Raw genomic sequence first — 22,501 nt, 5'->3', positions numbered from 1 at the left:
CAAACTTAGGGAGGAGGCTTCTAATGTTAACATGCATGAAACCAAGGCTATTACGGTTACAGAAGTCATCAAAAGAGAGCACCTGGGGAATAGGAGTGGAGCTAGGTACTGCAGGGCCTGGGTTCAACTCTACATCACCAGAGGAACAGAGGAGGAGTAGGATAAGGGTACGGCTAAAAGCTATGAGAATTGGTCGTCTAGAACGTCTAGAACAGAGAGTAAAAGGAAGTTTCTGGGGGCGATAAAATAGCTTCAAGGAATAATGTACAGACAAAGGTATGGCAGGATGTGAATACAGTGGAGGTAAACCTAGGTATTGAGTGATGATGAGATAGATATTGTCTCTAGAAACATCATTGAAACCAGGTGATGTCATCGCATATGTGGGTGGTGGAACTGCAAGGTTGGATATGGTATAGTGAACAGGGCTAGAGGCTCTACAATGAAATAAGCCAATAAACACTAACCAGAACAGCAATGGACAAGGCATATTTACATTAAGGAGAGGCATGCTTAGCCGAGTGATCATAAGGGTCCAGTGAGTAGAGGTTGGTTGGGGTCACGGCGATCCAGACAGCTGGCCGGGTAGATGGCTATCGGTAGCAAGATAGCATAGGATGGAAGTCTATTTTTAGACACCTCGTGCGTTTCCGTCGGTAGATTAGTGGGGTTCCGTGTGGTAGAGGGGATCAATCCAATTGGCAAAATAGATATAGTGACCCAAGAAAAAATTGTCCGATATACTTATTCAGATAGCAGCCGTTAAGACCGCTAACGATTAGCGGTCCCCAGATGAGCGTTCAGGTAACGTTGCGACGGAGGTGCCAGTTGGATAACTCCCTCGGGCAGATAATGTCGGCAGTCAGTCGTGAAGGCCCGATGGGGCTCCGCATCTGCAGCAACAACAACAACAACAACAACAAAACAGGTCCGGATAGGTGACTTAGCGCAGGAATGGCTGATGGAACTCCTCAGCTGGCTAGCTCCGGAATAATTTAAGTTTGCTCCGGGATCGACGTAAGCCAATAGTCACACGGTTTGCAGCTAGCTAGCTGCGAAATCAAGGTGCAAACGTCCAGAGCCTACGGCTGAAATCCGGGGACACTGAGAAAAATAGGCCCGGTATGCTCCGGTCCGAGTCGTGTTGCACAAAAGTGCCGATAGATTATCGAGCTAAAGGAATAGCTGAAGACCACAAAACATGGGCAGCTGAAACACCAACGCTAGCCAGCAAACCGGCTAACTTCTGGGCAGCTTCAGATCAGCTACTGGCTAGCTTCTAGTTAGCTTCTGGGTAGCTTCCGGCTAGCTTCTGGCTAGTTTTGGCCAGCTTCTGGTTAGCCTCTGGCTAGCTTCCACTGTGGATTTTCAGATTTGAGGTAAATAATACTTTTTTTTTTGTAATTGGTGAGGCGGGTTGCAGGAAAGCTTTTGTAGTTGAGTTCTTGGATAATAAAATATATAAAGATATGCGAAGAAAGGTGTAAATATATATGTATACAGGACACGACAATACGAGGACAAAAAAGACGTCTGAACTGCTATGCCATCTTGGAAAATAGTGATATTTGAAAATATTTTAGCCAAGCGCTAAAATATAAGTCAGTTCTATTTGTAATGCTGACCGCGGTGCAAGTCCTGCCTCTCCCATCTCCTCATTGGTTTATAGAAGCAGATACCCACATGCCATCTCCTCATTGGTTAGACATACGTGGGTGATTGAAACATGAACTGAGTTCAGTCGTCGTCGTGGTAACTATGAAAGTTAGCTAGCTAGCTAAATTGCCATCAATATTTAATGCTTTTCGACCTGTACCCAAATTAATATAATTGGTTCAGAGTTTGTTTTGATTTTTCAACCTGCGTGTCGTGATAGCGTTTGGTGTGGGGGGACAAAATCAATTTGCGCACGGCCGGTTTGGGTACGGTGTTACACTCAATTTGGTATGAGGGTCTACAAAACAAACTGAGGGAAAATGGTGTTGGGGGAAAAACATACGACATTATAAAATCCATATACACACACACACACACAGACACTCCACAGGAATGCAGCATAAGCCACACCCACCTCCAACATGTATATCAATAAGAAGTCAAATGTCTACTGTTTGCTGACGTTCTGGTGCTTCTGTCACCAACCAAGGAGGGCCTACAGCAGCACCTAGATCTCCTGCACAGATTCTGTCAGACGGTGGAATTAACAGTGAATCTCAGTAAGACAGAAATAATGTGTTCCAAAAAAGGTCCAGTCGCCAGGACCACGAATACAAATTCCATCTAGACACCGTTGCCCTAGAGCACACAAAAAACGATACATACCTCAGCCTAAACATCAGCGCCACAGGTAACTTCCACAAAGCTGTGAATGATCTGAGAAACAAGGCAAGAAGAGCCTTCTATGCCATCAAAGGGAACATAACATTTGACATTCTAATTAGGATCTGGCAAAAAATACTTGAATCAGTTCTATAACCCATTGTCCTTTATGGTTGTGAGGTCTGGGATCCACTCACCAACCAAGAATTCACAAAATGGGACAAATACCAAATTTAGACTCCGCATGCGAAATTCTGCAAAACTATCCTCAGTGAACAACGTAGAACACCAAATAATGCATGCAGAGCAGAATTGGACTGATACCCACTAATTATCAAAATCCAGAAAAGAGACGTTAAATTATACAACCACCTAAAAGGAAGCGATTCCCAAACCTTCCATAACAAAGCCATCACCTACAGAGAGATGAACCTGGAGAAGAGCCCCCTAAGCAAGCTGGTCCTGGGGCTCTGTTCACAAACACAAACAGACCCCACAGAGCCCCAGGACAGCAACACAATAAGACCCAACCAAATCATGAGAAAACAAAAAGATAGATCTTTCCAATGTGTCAAGTAATTAACAAAAAAAACAGATCAAACTAGAATGCTATTTGGAACATTTATGAGTATAATGTTGTTTACTGATGATCATTTTTTGATTGTTTATTTCACTTGCTTTTGTAATGTAAACATATGTTTCCCATGCCAATACAGCCCTTCAATTGAATTGAGAGAGAGATCTGTAAAGGCCTCTATGCACCTGAAAAGGGGCCTCTTAACTTTAGGGCCTCTTCGATACTGACAAGGCCTCTATGCTACCTCACCCTCCGATCCAACAGGTCCCAGACGTGCTCAATGGGATTGAGATCCAGGCTCTTTGCTGGCCATGGCAGAACCCTGACATTCCTGTCTTTTTTTTTTTTTTTTTTTTTCTTTTAGGGGTGGATCAGCTTAGTATTGCGGAAAGAATGTTGCTTCCAATGTAATTGTCTGCATCATTTCCATTCCCCCATATTTTTTGGGGTAAATATATATATCCATACACGTATGCATACATATACACATATATACATACACATACCTATATAGACATACATACTTTTTCCTGTCACATTCCTGTCTTGCAGGAAATCACGCGAAGAACAAGCAGTATGGCTAGTGGCATTGTCATGCAGGAGGGTCATGTCAGGGTGAGCCTGCAGGAAGGGTACCACATGAGGGAGGATGTCTTCCCCGTAACGCAGAGCATTGAGATTGCCAGCAATGAAAACAAGCTCAGTCCGATGATGCTGTAACACACTGCCCCAGACCATGACGGACCCTCCACCTCCAAATCGACCCCGCTCCAACGTTCAATCCTTCGACGATAAACGAGAATCCGAACATCACCCCTGGTGAGACAAAACCGTAACTCGTCAGTGAAGAGCCCTGTCTGCCAGTCCTGTCTGGTCCAGCGACGGTGGGTTTGTGCCCATAGACAAAATTTTTGCCCCTCTCAGCCTATTGCGGACAGTCTGAGCACTGATGGAAGGATTGTGCGTTCCTAGTGTAACTCTGGCAGTTGTTGTTGCCATCCTGTACCTGTCCCGGAGGTGTGATGTTCGGATGTACCGATCCTGTGCAGGTGTTTTTACACGTGGTCTGCCACTGTGAGGACGATCCGCTGTCCGTCCTGTCTCCCTGTAGCACTGTCTTATGCGTCTCACAGTACGGACATTGCAAATTATTGCCCTGGCCACATCTGCAGTCCTCATGTCTCCTTGCAGAAAGCCTGAGGCACGTTCACACAGAGGAGCAAGGACCCTAGGCATCTTTCTTTTGGTGTTTTTCAGAGTCAGTAGAAAGGCCTCTTTAGTGTCCTATATTTTCATAACTGTGACCTTAATTGCCTACCGTCTGTAAGCTGTTTTCTGTCTTAACAACCGTTCCACAGGTGCATGTTCTTTAATTGTTTATGGTTGATTGAACAAGCATGGGAAACAATGTTTACGCCCTTTACAATGAAGATCTGTGAAGAAATATGCATTTTTACGAATTATCTTTGAAAGACAGGGTCCTGAAAAAGGGACGTTTATTTTTATGCTGAGTTTATATACAAAAGAAAGCAAGTCACAGGAAGGGAGAAACACACTAACCTACAAATAAACAGACACAATAAAGGGTTTTCCAGAACATTCAACAGGCAGACATGCACACCCACAGAGCGTAGCAGCAACCCACCTGATCAGACCTGCTACTCTGGTTCTTTCAGTTAGTGTGCCAGAAGGCTCATCACGCTCCACCCCTTCACTGTACCACCTTAGAGCCTGTCTGTCAGAGTGAGTGAGTGAGTGAGTGAGTGAGTGAGTGAGTGAGTGAGTGAGTGAGTGAGTGAGTGAGTGAGTGAGTGAGTGAGTGAGTGAGTGAGTGAGTGAGTGAGAGAGAGAGAAGGAAAAGGAGTGTCACCATAGAATTCTACACACAGTATACAAATGAGAGAGAGGATAAAAATCTTTGAGGAAGTACCGTTCATACAAAGCTCATTCAAAAAATATCCTCCAATGCATTTACCACTGATCACCACTAGATGGGGCTGACTGCACATAGAAGCAATACAGCGCTGTCGCCAATGGTGTATACTGTGTGTGTGTGTGTATATATACATTACACACAAACTATCGGTTTGGACATCTACTTCATGCATGACACAAGTCATTTTTCCAACAATTGTTTACAGACAGATTATTTCACGTATAATTCACTGTATCACAATTCCAGTGGGTCAAAAGTTTACATACACTAAGTTGACTGTGCCTTTAAACAGCTTGGAAAATTCCAGAAAATGATGTCATGGCTTTAGAAGATTCTGAAGCATCATTTGAGTCAGTTGGAGGTGTACCTGTGGATGTACCTGTGGATGTATTTCAAGGCCTACCTTCAAACTCAGTTCATCTTTGCTTGACATCATGGGAAAATCAAAAGAAAATCAGCCAAGACCTCAAAAAAAATTCGTAGACCTCCACAAGTCTGCGTCATCCTTGGGAGCAATTTCCAAACCCCTGAAGGTACCACGTTCATCTGTACAAACAATAGTACGCAAGTATAAACACCATGGGACCACGCAGCCGTCATACCGCTCAGGAAGGAGACGCGTTCTGTCTCCAAGAGATGAACGTACTTTGGTGCGAAATGTGCAAATCAATCCCAGAACAACAGCAAAGGACCTTGTGAAGATGCTGGAGGAAACCGGTACAAAAAGTATCTATATCCACTGTAAAACGAGTCCTATATCGACATAACCTGAAAGGCCGTTCAGCAAGGAAGAAGCCACTGCTCCAAAACCGCCATAAAAAAGACAGACTACGGTTTACAACTGCACATGGGGACAAAGATCGTACTTTTTGGAGAAATGTAGTCTGATCTGATGAAACAAAAATAGAACTGTTTGGCCATAATGACCATTGTTATGTTTGTATGAAAAAGGAGGAGGTTTGCAAGCCGAAGAACCCCATCCCAACCGTGAAGCACGGGGGTGGCAGCGTCATGTTGTGGGGGTTCTTTGCTGCAGGAGGGACAGGTGCACTTCACAAAATAGATGGCATCCTGAGGGAGGAAATTATGTGGATATATTGAAACAACATCTCAAGACATCAATCAGGAAGTTAAAGCTTGGTCGCAAATGGGTCTTCCAAATGGACAATGACCCCAAGCATACGTCCAAAGTTGTGTCAAAATGGCTTAAGGACAACAAAGTCAAGATATTGGAGTGGCCATCACAAACCCCTGACCTCAATCCTATAGAACATTTGTGGGCAGAACTGAAAAAGTGTGTGCGAGCAAGGAGGCCTACAAACCTGACTCAGTTACATCAGCTCTGTCAGGAGGAATGGGCCAAAATTCACCCAACTTATTGTGGGAAGGTTGTGGAAGGCTAACCAAAAACGTTTGACTCAAGTTAAACAATTTAAAAGGCAATGTTACCAAATACTAATTGAACTTCTGACCCACTGGGAATATGATGAAAGAAATAAAAGCTGGAATAAATTATTCTCTCTACTATTATTCTGACATTTCACATTCTTAAAATAAAGCGGTGATCCTAACTGACCTAAGACAGGGAATCTTTACTTGGATTAAATGTCAGGAATTGTGAAAAACTGAGTTTAAATGTATTTGGCTATGGTGTATGTAAACTTCCGACTTCAACTGTATATGTATATATCTCATTGGCTGTAGCCCAGCGTATACTAGACCAGAGTGAAAATGAAAAACATTCTCTACAACTCATACCTGTGCTGCTTTCCCAGAATGAGAGAAGCTATGCAGCTAAATATCAAGCTATGACTCCAAATCACTCAGCTTCCTATTGGTGTCTATGAAGAGAGAAGCAGCCGAGATCTCCTCTCCTGCCTGGTTTGGTTTTATTTAGCCACCCTGGATATGTGACCTGTCTGTCTGGGACTAGCTAGCAGTGAGATTGAACCTTTCTCCTTAATGAGCTTTTGTAATAAATTGAAGTGTTTTTTCACCCCCACTTTGTCCATCCAGGACCTGGTTTCCCAGGATAAGTCTCTCATTCTGTGCCATGCAGCTGTGCATTAATTCAATTGAATATTGTGTCAGTGCCACAGAGGCAACCCCTGACGCAAAAGTGGTGGGGTGGGGGGGTAACAGTGGAATGCGGCAGTGCGGGGAATGTAACCTCAACTCACCCAGCAGTACTATTAAGGGTGAGAGCTCCACAAAGAGCTGCACTGTATGCATGGGAATGGACTGAACAAGGAGAAAGAGCGAGAAGAGAGGAAGGAGGAGAGAGGGGGGAGAGGAAGCAGAGCGGGAGGATAGAGGTGGAGAGGGAGGAGAGGGGAGGGAGGGATGAGTGGCCTAAAAGTTTCAGAGAATAGGGAGTGAGTGAGTGAATATCTCTGGTCATTCGTTCGATGGCATTAACCATCCAGCTAGGTGGAACAAAGCTAAGCCAAGATGGGCCCCCTTCTCAGCCCCTTGCTTCTCTCACTCAGTCCTTTCCTTGCCCGGCTGCCTGCCTCATTTCACCTTGCCTGCTTTGAATGACAATAGAACATTGTCATTCAATAACACCCCCCGGCAGAGCATGGCCATCTCCACTGCCCTCACCTGAAGAGGTCACACAGTCAGTAGGACACATGGTCTCTCTTGCTCTCTCTGTATGTGTCTTTCTCGCTCTCTGTGTGGCTCAGTTGGTAGAGCATTGCACTTGAAATGCCAGGGTTGTGGGTTTGTTTCCCACGGGGGACCAGAATAAAAAATAAAAAAATGTGTCTCACTGCATCTGTGTCTTTCTCTAATTCAATTCAAAGGGCTTTATTAGCATGGGAAACATATATTTACATTACCAAATCAATCGAAATATAGTATCAGTCAAAAGTTTGGACACCTACTCGTTCAAGGGTATTTCTTTATTTTTACTATTTTCTACATTGTAGAATAATAGTGAAGAGAGAATGCCAAGAGTGTGCAAAGCTGTCATCAAGGCAAAGGGTGGCTACTTTGAAGAATCTCAAATATAAAATATATTTTGATTTGTTTAACACTTTTTTGTTTACTACTCGATTCCATGTGTGTTATTTAATAGTTTTGATAATTTAATTGAGAGCGAGGGAGAGCGGGCGAGAGAGAGCGGGCGAGAATGTGAGGGAGAGCGAGAGAGAGGGCGAGAGAGGGCAAGAGAGAGGGCGAGGGAGAGAGGGTGAGAGAGAGGGCGAGGGAGAGAGGGTGAGAGAGGGGGCGAGGGTGAGAGAGGGGGCGAGGGAGGGAGAGAGGGCGAGGGAGGGAGAGAGGGCGAGGGAGGGAGAGAGGGCGAGGGAGGGAGAGAGGGCGAGGGAGGGAGAGAGGGCGAGGGAGCGAGAGAGGGCGAGCGAGCGAGAGAGGGCGAGCGAGCGAGAGAGGGCGAGCGAGCGAGAGAGGGCGAGCGAGGGAGCGCGAGCGCGAGAACGAGGGAGCGAGAACGAGGGAGCGAGAAGTACTACTATCTAGCCCATCACAACAGACCATGCACGTTCACACAAATACACTTAGCCTTTCATGTGTCCGCTGGCACGTGATAACAAGTGCATAAACATGGGGTGACTCCTAGGCCCAGTCAGCCCCACCCTCTCCACCCTGTAAGCTAACCCAGGAACAGACACTTCCTATGGGGAAGTGGAGCCCCACCGTGGGGGGTAACTGGAGCCAAGACAGTTACCCCCCTCGGAACCCATCAGTAACAACGGCCCAAAAGGGGATGGAGAGGGAAAGGATCAGCTTGGGCCACCAGGTCCGGTTGCACAGAAAGACACACATGACCACCCGAAGAAGATACATGTCTGTGGTAGAGCCACTAGTGTAGCAGCTGGTGAGGAAGGGATCAGGACAGTTCACTCATTTGACCAGGTGCGAGCGAGCAGCCAGTAGTAAACCTGCCAGCCAGGACAGCCAGTAGTAAACCTGCCAGCCAGGACAGCCAGTAGTATACCTGCCAGCCAGGACAGCCAGTAGTATACCTGCCAGCCAGGACAGCCAGTAGTATACCTGCCAGCCAGGACAGCCAGTAGTATACCTGCCAGCCAGGACAGCCAGTAGTATACCTGCCAGCCAGGACAGCCAGTAGTATACCTGCCAGCCAGGACAGCCAGTAGTATACCTGCCAGCTAGGCCAGCCAGTAGTATACCTGCCAGCCAGGACAGCCAGTAGTATACCTGCCAGCCAGGACAGCCAGTAGTAAACCTGCCAGCTAGGCCAGCCAGTAGTATACCTGATAGCCAGGACAGCCAGTAGTATACCTGCCAGCCAGGACAGCCAGTAGTATACCTGCCAGCTAGGCCAGCCAGTAGTATACCTGCCAGCCAGGACAGCCAGTAGTATACCTGCAAGCCAGGGCAGCCACATGCAGGTGTTCAAACAGCTCAGACAAAGAGAGACAACAACTATTACCTGTCTGTGACGACGCATGTTACAGCTTTTAGGACCATCCTCAAAGAAAGATAAGTAGCTTTATTTTGGTTTTAAAGTAGACAGGATTACAAGGCCGCCCCCTCTTGGGTCTCTTATTGTCCCACCAAATACCAGGCTACTTGTAGCTTCAACTAATCCAGCCATTAAGCTTCTTAGCAATGACAAACAGATAGATGGGCCTAGTTGTTTGATAAACTGGGTGAAAGTGGCCCATTGTGGCAGTTACTGGAGTCTGTCTGCCAGTCAAATAAAGTCTACTCAGAGAAATACAACTGTCAAAGTGTTGTGGAACTTCTTCAGTCAATCGCTCTCTTTGTTGTTCCCTCAATGTTTTTCTAACAGGTGGCTCAGATGGAAACTCAGGTCATTTCCAGCAGACGTCCCCCGGATCATATGACGTAAGCCAGCCAAGTCAGAAAGCTATTTGGAGGAAAGCTAGGCAGTAGGCCCAGTTCTTTACCATGGATGACCTTTAATGGTTTTCAATGAGGATAAGACAGAACCATCCCACACAGTGACAGTGTTCAGATAATTGATTACCTTTAATGGAAAAGCAATCCCTACCTTTTGAGCCCAACCGCACACAAAGGTTTAATACAGAACACATGATGAATCATGCATCCACAGAGGACAGTTTGAGATCTCTGTATTGGGAAGCTTGAACTACAACTTCCCTTTCTGAAGGGCTGTAACAACAACATAACACCAACTGATACAGAGAAGAAGAGAGTCTGAGACCTTCCTTCAACTCCAGAGAAGCTTAAAATAACTACAACTTCCCTTTTCTCGACAACCATAACAACCATAGCAACAAACTGTCACCCAAGCACAAAGCCATGCAATCTCCATAGACAAACATTGGCAGTAGAATGGCTTTACAGAAGAGCTCGGTGACTTTCAACGTGGCACCGTCATAGGATGCCACTTTTCCCACATGTCAGTTCGTCAACTTTCTGCCCTGCTTGAGCTGCCCGGTCAACTGTAAGCGCTGTTATTGTGAAGTGGAAACGTGTCGATGCAACGACGGCTCAGCCGTGAAGTGGTTGGCCACACAAGCTCACAGAACGGGACAGCAGAGTGCTGCAGCGCGTAAAAACCGTCAGTCCTCGGTTGCAACACTCACTACCGAGTTCCAAACTGCCTCTGGAAGCAATATCAGCACAAGAACTGTTCGTTGGGAGCTTCATGAAATGGGTTTCTATGCCCGAGCAGCCGCATGCAAGCCTAAGATCACCATGATCAATGCCAAGCGTCGGCTGGAGAGATCTAAAGCTCGCAGCCATTGGACTCTGGAGCAGTGGAAACGCGTTTTCTGGAGTGGTGAATCACACTTCACCATCTGGAAGTCCAACGGACGAATCTGGGTTTGGAGGATGCCAGGAGAACACTACCTACCCCAATGCATAGTGCCAACTATAATGTTTGGTGGCGGAGGAATAATGGTCTGGGGCTGTTTTTCATGGTTCGGGACCCTTAGTTCCAGTGAAGGGAAATCTTACCGCAACAGCATACAATGACATTCTAGATGATTCTGTGCTTCCAACTGTGGCAACAGTTTGGGGAAGGCCCTTTCCTGTTTCAGCATGACAATGCTCCCGTGCACAAAGTGAGGTCTGTACAGAAATGGTTTGTCAAGATCGGTGTGGAAGAACTTGACTGGCCTGCACAGAGCCCTGACCTCAACCCCATCGAAAACCTTTGGGATGAATTGGAATGCCGACTGCGAGCCAGGCCTAATCGCCCATCATCAGTGCCCAACCTCTCTTATGCTCGTGTGGCTGAATAGAAGCAAGTCCCTGCAGCAATATTCCAACATCTAGTGGAAAGCCATCCCAGAAGAGTGAAGGCTATTATAGCAGCAAAGTGGGTACCAACTCCATAGTAATGCCTATCATTTTGGAATGAGATGTTAGACGAGCAGGTGTCCACATACTTTTGGTCATGTAGTGTTCCTAGTCAGTTGCACAACTGAATACATTCAACCGATATGAATATGAGTCTATGAGAGCATAGCCCCCCCCCTCTGTTCCAGCCAGAGTCTAAATCTTCTCTTTCCTCGAGGACCATAGCAACATACAGTACAGTACCATGCCACCCCTGGATTACATGAACAATTCATTTACTGTAAGTCAATGGGACCAAAGCCCCCGGTCTGTCACGGCTACAGCCTGGATCTAAATTAGCCAGAGGACGGCTCGAAAGCCACTAACTGTTATTTATGCTACCAGGAAGTTTCCAAGCCATTGAGCATCCTCAATACTCTGACGCACAGCCCCAAAAGGGAGAACCCAGTTTTTCAGAAACTACGGTAAACCCCAATGGAAGACGTATTAAAACTGTTCAAGGAGAATTCTTTGAGATTAAATGAATAGGGGGAAAGGTAAGGAAAGGTGAAAAACTGTTTAACATCATGATGACTTCAGGATGACCATGGGAATGTGCTTTTCTGTCTGCATCCCAAATGGCACCCTATTCCCTATATAGTGCGCTCCTTTTGACCAGAGCTCTTTGGGTCCAGGTCAAAAGTAGTGCACCATATGGAAAATGGGGAGCCATTTGGATGCAGCCATTTTGTCCTTGGCCTATGATCTGAATAATTCCCTTTGCTGTCCAATATTACTTTATTACTGTCACCGTTTCCATTTTTATCAATGCCTGACTGCAAAGAGCAAGGAGTCAAGGATTGTAATTTCTCACCGAATGTGTCCGTTTCCTGGCACACTGTAAACGATAGGCTAGCACGCACACACTGACTTTTCCCTGAACTTTAATAACACAATCAAAAGGAGGCCCAGAATCTGATATGCAAGCCTGAACCACTCCCAAGTAGCCTAATCCTTCCCCCCTCCAAGTTCAATATTAGCCTACTGCCAGGAACAGCAAACATACCAGCAACCTAACAAACAAGTAGACCAGGTCTACAGTACACTCCCAAAGATTCATTAACCCCAATGAAGATCATGCACAAATATACCAATAAGCAGATGATTAGGAGAAGTCCATCCTAATCAGTTGGCCTTTATGTAAAGGCCAACCTGTTTGGCTGCAGTGGGCTTCTAGGTAGCCTGGTTAAACCTGCTTGCATGTGTATATATATAAATGCTGTGATCTATGTAATATACACAAGAGACCAGCAAAATGCATAAAATAGTGGCGGTATAGCAGAAACAGTGACATTAGTGGTCAAAACATGGTACTTCCATACTACTTTATGGTAAATAATGCAAGTGATTACAATTAATAATTTCTATGAACAGGGGGGGAACGTCACCAGATTCACAGGGAATACATAACATAGTATGGAGAAGCAATACTCCAAGTCGCAGCTTCATACTCCTGATCCTGTATACAGGTTGTTGGGGTTGGATTGGCATGGGGTGCGGGGTGCGGGGGTCCATGGGTGGCTTAAGACAATTTTTGGGTGATTCTTCATGTCTTACTCATTGGTAGGAAGAAGTTCACTCCAAATTGGATGTTGGGTACAATATTCATTGAAAATGATCTGAATCCTATTGATTAAAATGGCCAATTTGGGTGCAATCAATTAGCTCAATTTCTCTTAGATTAAATGAAATTTCAACAAGGTAACATTTCAGGAATGCCAAATCATACTTATTTCTAATAAACGATTTCAGAACAATCTGAGATGGGTGTCATGGCTTGCTTAAATAACATGGAACGACTCAATTGAGAAAGAAACAGCTGAGGATAATGTGGTGGTGGTTCAAATTCCAAGCGTCCACGCAAGATCAGACAAGAAGCCACATTGCATCACATTAACTGTGTGAGATGACAACAGCTACGTAGGCTTCTGTGGAATTTTCAATAAAATGACCGGCAGGCAGAGCAGCATTTTCTTGTTGCTTTGCAGCAATTCCACGGTAACGTTATTAGGTTATGGCTCAGATTGTTCACATTAAAATGTAGGCCAGCAGTACCAGCCAAAAGTTTAGACACCTACTCATTCAAGGGGTTTTCTTTATTTGTACAATTTTCTACATCAGGCCTTCGTATTGGTGTCCTTTAGTAGTGGTTTCTTTGCAGCAATTCGACCATGAAGGCCTGATTCATACAGTCTCCTCTGAACAGTTGATGTTGAGATGTGTCTGTTACAGTGAAGCATTTATTTGGGCTGCAATTTCTGAGGCTAGTAACTAATGACCTTCTATGCAGCAGAGGTAACTCTGGGACTTCCTTTCCTGTGGTGGTCCTCATGAGAGTCAGTTTCATCATAGCCCTTGATGTTTTTTGCGACTCCACTTGAAGAAACCTTCAAAGGTCTTGACATTTTCTGCATTGACTGACCTTCATGTCTTAAAATAATGACGGACTGTCGTTTCTCTTTGCTTATTTGAGCTGTTCTTGCCATAATATGGACTTGGTCTTTTACCAAATAGGGCTATCTTCTGTATACCACCCCTACCATGTCACAACACAACTGATTGGCTCAAATGCATTAAGGAAAGAAATTCCACAAATTAACTTTTTTTAAAGCACACCTGTTAATTGAAATTAATTCCAGGTGACTACCTCACGAAGATGGTTGAGAGAATGCCAAGAGTGTGCAAAGCTGTCATCAAGGCAAAGGGTGGCTACTTTGAAGAATCTAAAATATATTTTGATTTCTATTACACTTTTTTGGGTTACTACATGATTCCATGTGTTATTTCATTGTGTTGATGTATTAACTATTATTCTACAATGTAGAAAATAGTACAAATAAAGAAACCCTGAATAGTTGTGTCCAAACTTTTGACTGGTACTGCATGTCAAACAAAAAACATTGACTTCAAAGTTAACAAAACCACACAACTCCACGCACAAGGACTACTTTTAAGACAGAACATTTCACAAAAACACATTTACTTGAAGAACTGTGCAGGTGCAAAGTTTGGTACCAGAATAATAGTTTTTATGTGTCCACTGCTTCCAAAAACACTTAAATATCTGCTCTGAATTAAGATTCAAAGATGTCTGTGGAAAGAATGAATGGAGTGTCAGCTATGACATGGCCCCATGAGTTTGAATACATCTATGTTGGTTATTGAACTACAGTAAGTGAAGTGGATTTCCATCTATATGACCAGAAATCAAAGCCTTTGATTATTCAAAATTTTTAGGAAGGAAAACAGTTGAAAAACATATACGCCTTAATAAAAAATTATGTTTTATTGACTATTATCCTTCATTTGACACCCAATTTGACCAGTGGCGTGTATTCATGGCTGCCAAGGGAAGCCAGGCTTCCTACATTTTTTTACCAAGAAAACATTTTTTACATAAATTATCTTTCGTCTCTCTGTTTCATCCTTTACTTCAATTCGCAAGAGGCTGACTGTATCCCACCGGAGAGAGCATCTGAAAAAGCGAAACAGCGCCCCGCCCCTCTGTCTCTGTATTTTTAGGCCATCGATCTGATGCTGCCTGGTCCAAAAGAGTATGACATTGTTGCCGCCCGTAGCATTGAATGCAAGGGATGTGGCAAGCGTTTGGCCTACCTTGATGGAAAAAAAAATTCTAATAATAGCCAATCAGCATTGAGCTAAACTGAGCGAGCTCAACTGTAAAATGGTCCTGACGCACCAAAAAAAAGGGTTAAGGGAAGCCAGTTTGGCTTTGGCGTCACTCCTATCCAATTGCGTCAAGAGCATATGTCACTTGACAGGAACATTTTCTATTGTTGTATCTCGTTGTGTTGTTGTCCTCTGGTGGCTAGCTAGCTAGCTAAAATTGACCCTTTTATAAATTAGTCATGGATGGAGACACGGATTTGGACTTCTGGTTTAACTTCATTCTTCGTATTGGCCAATGAATATAAGGGCGATTGTGATCCAACCAATAATTACGACATTGTGCCCCTGGCCCGAGAAGGTGGAAGTACAATATGTAGCTAGATGTGATGAAACAAACGTGTATTCTTATTGTCGCGGCCATTAGGCCTCTGTATCACGGTCACAAGGCATATGAACTAATAGGTTATAGAGCAAACAACACAATTAACACAACACATAGGTTGTAATGCCTTTCTCCCCCCCCCCCCCCCCCCCCCCCTCTGGATTCCCCAGTGATTTCTGTCACACAGCACAACTGAATGTTCTATTTACTTCACATGGGTCCTTTGGCTAAGAGCCACTGACTGTAGTACAGCTATGTCTAAGGGGCATTGCTAAACATCAGCTGACAGGCAGTACTTATGCTTACTTCTGTTTTAGTGACAAAATGTCAACAAGACAGGTTGTAGGCTAATAGCCAAGAGAAAATATGCACAGTGTGGAGTTGCTAGACAGCTTACTTGTACTTATTTGGAGGAAGTGGGGGGAAAACACACGAGGCTTATCAGGGAAAAGGTAGAAATAACAAAAAGGCAAATAAATGAACAAGTTTCATTCATCAACAAGTCTCTAAAAAGTCCTCCAGCCAGACCAATTAAAACATTCCTGCTGCGAGGGAGAGAAAACTGGCCATGGACCTGCTGAAGATTCATCATCATTCACTGATTACTGGGCAGCAAGTGCCATGGACCTGAGATGAGGGGCCAGGCCAATGACTTTAATTTACAAGGACCAGCAGAGGGCAGGAGGGGCAGGGGAGACTGGGTCTATGCACCCCGGCACTCCATGAGTCACGCCATTACACAGTGTGTACCACTCACAGGCTACGAGTAAGGGTCCACTGTCTCTCAGCGTGAAAATGGACATCAAGGGACTTTCCAGTTTCCTCATCATTGTGCCAATGTGACACACTGGATGAAACAAAGATCCAAATAAAGTTAACTAGTTACTCACTTTCCTTTGAAAAGGTTCAGCACTATTGTTACTTAATTCCTTTGCTTTTTTATGGAGAACATTGCTAACAAACAATGTCATGCTGCCGTATAGATTCCCACAAATTGGTTTATGGGTCGTTTCTATGCCATTTCAGAGATCTGTCACACCCAACAACTCAGGTTGTTCTAAAAAATAATTTCTGTAGTTAGAAACAGATAATATAAAAATTCCTACAAATCAAACTTTGTCACATGCGCTTAATACAACAAGTGTAGACCTTACTGTGAAATGCTTTCTTACAAGCCCTTAGCCAACAGTGCAGTTCAAGAGAGTTAAGACAACAAATAATTAAAAAGTAACACAATAACATAACAAGGCTGTATACAGTGGGTACCGGTACCGAGTCAGTGTGCGGGGGTACAGGTTAGAGGTCATTTGTAGGTAGGGGTGAAGTGACTATGCATAGATAATAAACAGCGAGTAACAGCGGTGTACAAAACAAAGGGGGGGGATTTAATAGTCCGGTGGCCATTTGATTAATTGTTCAGCAGTCTTATGGCTTGGGGGGTAGAAGCTGTTAAGGAGCCTTTTGGTCCTAGACTTGGTGCTCCGGTACCGCTTGCCATGCGGTAGCAGAGAAAACAGTCTATGACTTTGGTGACTGAAGTCTCTGACAACTTCATGGGCCTTCCTATGACACTGCCTATTATATAGGTCCTATTATACAACATTATATCATTTGACCAGTGTCACATTTATTGAGTATTATATCATTTAAAATGGCCAATTTGGGTGAAATCAATTAGCTTAATTGCTGAGAAATTATATTTCAACAAAATAATGTTGCAGGAATGCTAATCTTGTTTGTTTTTACTATTTCAAAACAATCTGAGATGGTGAGTGTTGAAATCCTCTTTCTTGTGCTTTTTGAGAGGTGGAATGACCCTTATGAGACTGCATGCACAGTAGTCTGTGCAGTGAGTGTGTCCCGTCTGGCAATAAAGTCCCCCATTGTCTGTGAAACCAAAAACAAATGAGTAAGCCCTGAGCATCAGCACCTGTCATCTCCCTCACACCCCTCCCTGTTAATCACTACGACTGACCCAAATGAGCCAGCCACACAGAAGAGATTCACATAATAATCATTACACACACATTACACACTCTCTCTCTTACACACAACTACGCACACACACACACCCCCCTTGTTCTCAACATTCCTCAGACACAATAATATACAGTCCCCGCCAAGCAGGCCGTAGTGAATTCTGTCTGTCGGTGTATTTTCCACCCTCAGCTATCCTCTCATCTAATTGTTGCCTTGCCTGTGAAATGTGAACCAAGGGAGAGATTAGACGTGAAGGAGTATAAAATACAACCGCTAAGAAGCAATTGATTTAAAATAAATCTGATTTATGATCCTGGATTCAGGTGGGTGAATCTAAAACACTGTACGGACGGAGAGCAGGAGGCGATGAGAAGGATGAGTTTAGTAACAGAGACCGGCTGGCTGTGGAATGGTTGGTTCCCTTGAGGCTTCAAAGCACAAACTCCCTGAAACTCCCACCACCTCCACTCTGGGATTAGAGTCTGTATATCACTTGAGCTCACTTTTTACCGCTTTAAAATGCCTTGATAACGCATTGGAATGTACCTCCCTTTCTGACATGGGAGGACAGAGAGAACGGAGAGACAACCCATATGCCTCTTTTTGGAATGAAGAGTGAGTTGTACCCGCAAAACACCAGTCTCAACGTCAACAGTGAAGAGGTGACTCCGGGTTGCTGGCCTTCTAGGCAGAGTTGCAAAGAAAAAGCCATATCTCAGACTGGTCAATAAAAATAATAACATCCTCCTACTTCCCGTTGCCATTCATAAACTATGCAACGTGGTTGGATGTCCATGGTATCACATCGGGAGTAGTAAATCAAAGGATTTCCTAGGTTTCCTCATTTCCTAGGATGTCAGGGATTGCCTGACAGTGACACTTAAGTGAGTGACTTTCGTCTCGTCAGTCAGCGTAGCCTACTGAATCGCATCGGTGAGAGAGCCGTTCTTTTGGCGCCCTAATTTGCACAGGCAACTGGTACAGTAGGCCAAGGCTGTTTGCCGATAACCTGCAAATAAATTATGAAAACATTCAATGAAAATTGTGATTCATCACTGCAGGAACAATAGGTAGTGGAGAGCCTCATTCTGGTCCAAATATGATAATTAGTGCCCTCACGGAATTCCGGCATTAAAACAGAATTCAACAATGTAATTTTCTTTATTGGACTTGGTAGGGAATCAACTAAATGTATTGAAAATGTATTAAATTTGCCCAATATTATCATAAGACGTGAACAGATTCAGGGACGTCACTACAGATTCATCAATAGGGGGGATACGCCTCTGTTAGGGGGGTCTTTTTTAGCGTAACAACGGGGTGTAAAATCTATCAAAATAAGGTTATTTTTGGTCAAGCTTGGCTAAAAGTATACCTGTCTCATAGTTTGTGTTAGACACTTTATCCAAATAAAGTCCACTCTGTCCCCCCATCCATCCAAAACCAACAAAAGGCACAAACATGGCTGTACTATGTATCCAAAATACTTTTAGAATAACATTTTTAGAGAGAGAAGAGAGAGAAGAGAAGACCGAGAGAGAAAATGATGGATCTGTTTGTTGTCCCTCCCTCTCTGGATCTGTTCACCTCGCTCTGGATCTGTTTCTTGTCCCTCTTTCTCCGGGCATGCTTGCTCTCTCTCACTTATACAGCTCGCAGAGCTCTTCCTTGCACACAAGTCTCTCTTACGGCATGCCCCTTGAATATATCATGAACATCACTTATTTATGCCTAACAAAAGTAAGACATAAATTTGTACAGCATATGACAGCTTAAACATCTACTCGCTTTTTTAATCACTAAACCATCAGACATGCTCCCTCAGCCCTGTCAGCCTCCAGCTTCTTTCCCTCATTCTTGTCTGCTGTGTTTTGACATGTATTGTTATTAAACTCATATTTACAATAACTCAAAGCTTAATAGTTGATTAATCAGCATACATTTTAATTTGTTTGAACTGGTAAAATCTTAATTTCTCACCGGATTGGCTTTCGGCAGAGCTGCTGGCACTGCCTCTTTTGAAGAATTTTGTATATCCATCTAGCGATAGTTGTTAGCTAGCCTACAGTTGAGAAATTGAGGATAATACAATGACATTGTGATCAACACTATGTCACCTTTTCTACACATGACCTACCTGATAATTATTTTGCAATGGCTACTGAATGAAAGCAATTGAGTATGAAAAGATATGTGCATGATGTTACATCATCGGTCTCATGTATAGCCTGACACAGATAGCAAAACTAAATTAAGGCTGAAAACAAAAATATTCTCTCAAACCTTACCTTAGCCATGGAGTTGATGCTTAACCTTAAACACAAACTCCGAAATGTGACGTTTGAGAAACCTGAATGAAGATCTAATTCGGATATGAGACTGGGAGAACTAGTTGGTCTTGAAAGTACCACAAGCACCTCTGTATACATTTGATAAGCAAGATACAGTTGAAGTTGGAAGTTTACATACACCTTACCCAAATACATTTAAACTCAGTTTTTTACAATTCCTGACATTTAATCCTCGTAAAAATTCCCTGTTTTAGGTGAATTATGATCACCACTTTATTTAATTTTTTCCTGACCAACTTACCCTCCAAATACACCTCTGCTGTTTTCAATCAGGATCTCCGTAATCAATGCCTCATTGCATGCATCCGTTATGGGTCCGCGGTCAAACGACCACCCCTCATCACTGTCAAACGCTCCCTAAAACACTTCTGCGAGCAGACCTTTCTAATCGACCTGGCCCGGGTATCCTGGAAGGATATTGACCTCATCCCGTCAGTAGAGGATGCCTGGTTGTTCTTTAAAAAGAAATTTCCTCACCATCTTAAATAAGCATGGCCTTTTCAAAAAATGTAGAACTAAGAACAGATATAGCCCTTGGTTCACTCCAGACCTGACTGAACTCGACCAGCACAAAAACATCCTGGGGCGTACTGCACTAGCACGAAAAGTTGCATATCGCGGGGAATTTTTCAGGGAAGTTAGGAAAGCAAAGCATTTTCAAACAGAAATTTGCATCCTGTAGCTCTAACTCCAAAAAGTTCTGGGACACTGTAAAGTCCATGGAGAATAAGAGCACCTCCTCCCAGCTGCCCACTGCACTGAGGCTAGGAAACAATTTCAATACCGATGAATTCTCCCCCCCCCAAAAATAGAGAAATTCAATAAGCATTTCTCTACGGCTGGCCATGATTTCCTCCTGATAACCCCAACCCCGGCTAACAGCTCCGCACCCCCCGCAGCTACTTGCCCAAGGCTCCCAGCTTCTCCTTCACCCAAATCCAGAAAGCAGATATTCTGAAAGAGCTACGAAACCTGGACCCCTACAAATAAGCTGGGCTAGACCCTCTCTTACTAAAATTATCCGCCGCCATTGTTGCAACCCCTATTACTAGTCTGTTCAACCTCTCTTCGTATCGTCCGAGATTCCTAAAGATTGGAAAGCTGCCGCGGTCATCCCCCTCTTCAAAGGGGGAGACACCCTGGACCCAAACTGTTACAGACCTATATCCATCCTGTCCTGCCTTCCTAAAGTCTTCGAAAGCCAAGTTAACATACAGATCACTGACCATTTTGAATCCCACCGTACCTTCTCCGCTGTGCAATCCGGTTTCCAAGCTGGTCACAGGTGCACCTCAGCCACGCTCAAGGTACTAAACGATATCATAACCGCCATCGATAAAAGTCAGTAATGTACAGCAGTCTTCAACAACCTGGCCAAGGCTTTCGAATCTGTCAATCACAGCATTCTTATCGGCAGACTTAATAGCCTTGGTTTCTCAAATGACTGCTTCGCCTGGTTCACCAACTACTTCTCAGACAGAGTTCAATGTGTCAAATCGGAGGGCCATTTGTCCGGACCTCTGTCAGTCTCTATAGGGGTACCACAGGGTTCAATTCTCGGGCCGACTCTTTTCTCTGTATATATCAATGATGTCGCTCTTGCTGCAGGTGATTCCTTGATCCACCTCTACGCAGACGACACCATTCTGTATACATCTGGCCCTTCTTTGGACACTGTTAACCAACCTACAAATGAGCTTCAACGCCATAAAACTCTCCTCCCGTGGCCGCCAACTGCTCTTAAACACTAGTAAAACTAAACGCACGCTCTTCAACCGATCGCTGCCTGCACCGGCCCGCCTGACTAGCATCACTACTCTGGATGGTTTGGACTTAGAATATGTAGACAACTACAAATACCTAGGTGTCTGGTTAGACTGTAAACTCTCCTTCCAGACTCACATCAAACATCTCCAATCCGAAATTAAATCTAGAATCGGCTTCCTATTTTGCAACAAAGCTTCCTTCACTCACGCTGCCAAACATGCCCTAGTAAAACTGACTATCCTACCGATCTTTGACTTCGGCGATGTCATTTACAAAATAGCCTCCAACACTCTACTCAGGAAACTGGATGTAGTCTATCACAGTGCCATCCGTTATGTCACCAAAGCCCCATATACCACCCACCACTGTGACCTGTATGCGCTCATCGGCTGGCCCTCGCTACATATTCGTCGCCAGACCCACTGGCTCCAGGTCATCTATAAGTCTTTGCTGGGTAAAGCTCCGCCTTATCTCAACTCACTGGTCACTATAACAACACCCACCCATAGCATGCGCTCCAGCAGGTATATCTTACTGGTCATCCCCAAAGCCAACACCTCCTTTGGCCATCATTCCTTCCAGTTCTCTGCTGCCAATGACTGGAACAAATTGCAAAAATCACTGAAGTTGGAGAGATCTCCCTCACTAACTTTAAGAATCAGCAATCTGAGCAGCTTACCGATCGCTGCAGCTGTACATAGCCCATCTGTAAATAGCCCATCCAACTACCTACCTCATCCCCATATTGTTTTTATTTGCTCTGTTGCACACCAGTATTTCTACTTGCACATCCTCATCTGCACATCTATTACTCCAGTGTTATTTCCCTAAATTGTAATTACGCTACTATGGCCTATTTATTGCCTTACATCCTTACTCCATTTGCACACACTGTGTATAGATTGTCTATTGTGTTATTGACTGTCTATTGTGTTATTGACTGTACTTTTCTTTATCCCATGTGTAACTTTGTTGTTTTTTGTTGCATTGCTTTGCTTTGCTTTATCTTGGCCAGGTCAAAGGTGTAAATTATAACTTGTTCTCAACTGGCCCACCTGGTTAAATAAAGGTGAAATAAAAAAATGTAAGAATGTGAAATGTCAGAATAATAGAGAATTATTTATGTCAGCTTTTATTTCTTTCATCACATTCCCAGTGGGTCAAAAATTTACATACACTCAATTAGTATTTGGAAGCATTGCCTTTAAATTGTTTAACTTGGGTCAAATGTTTCA

General features: G+C 44.0%; 1 protein-coding gene across 6 annotated transcripts in view; it reads right to left on the bottom strand.

Moving 5' to 3' along the window:
- LOC129822843 (MAGUK p55 subfamily member 7-like) overlaps positions 1-22,501 on the bottom strand; it is a 249,857-nt gene that overhangs the window by 199,236 nt on the left and 28,120 nt on the right. For 3 of the 6 annotated variants that reach the window (XM_055881296.1, XM_055881291.1, XM_055881295.1), the window contains one exon: positions 4,542-4,631. The exons of the other annotated variants lie outside the window; for them this stretch is intronic. The gene's annotated coding sequence lies outside the window, so the exon portion shown is untranslated. The remainder of the gene's footprint in view (positions 1-4,541; positions 4,632-22,501) is intronic. 6 annotated transcript variants of the gene reach the window in all.

Source organism: Salvelinus fontinalis, chromosome 25 (genome assembly GCF_029448725.1).
Source record: "Salvelinus fontinalis isolate EN_2023a chromosome 25, ASM2944872v1, whole genome shotgun sequence".
NCBI classification, from domain to species: domain Eukaryota; kingdom Metazoa; phylum Chordata; class Actinopteri; order Salmoniformes; family Salmonidae; genus Salvelinus; species Salvelinus fontinalis.
This window is presented reverse-complemented; position numbering and strand designations above follow the sequence as displayed.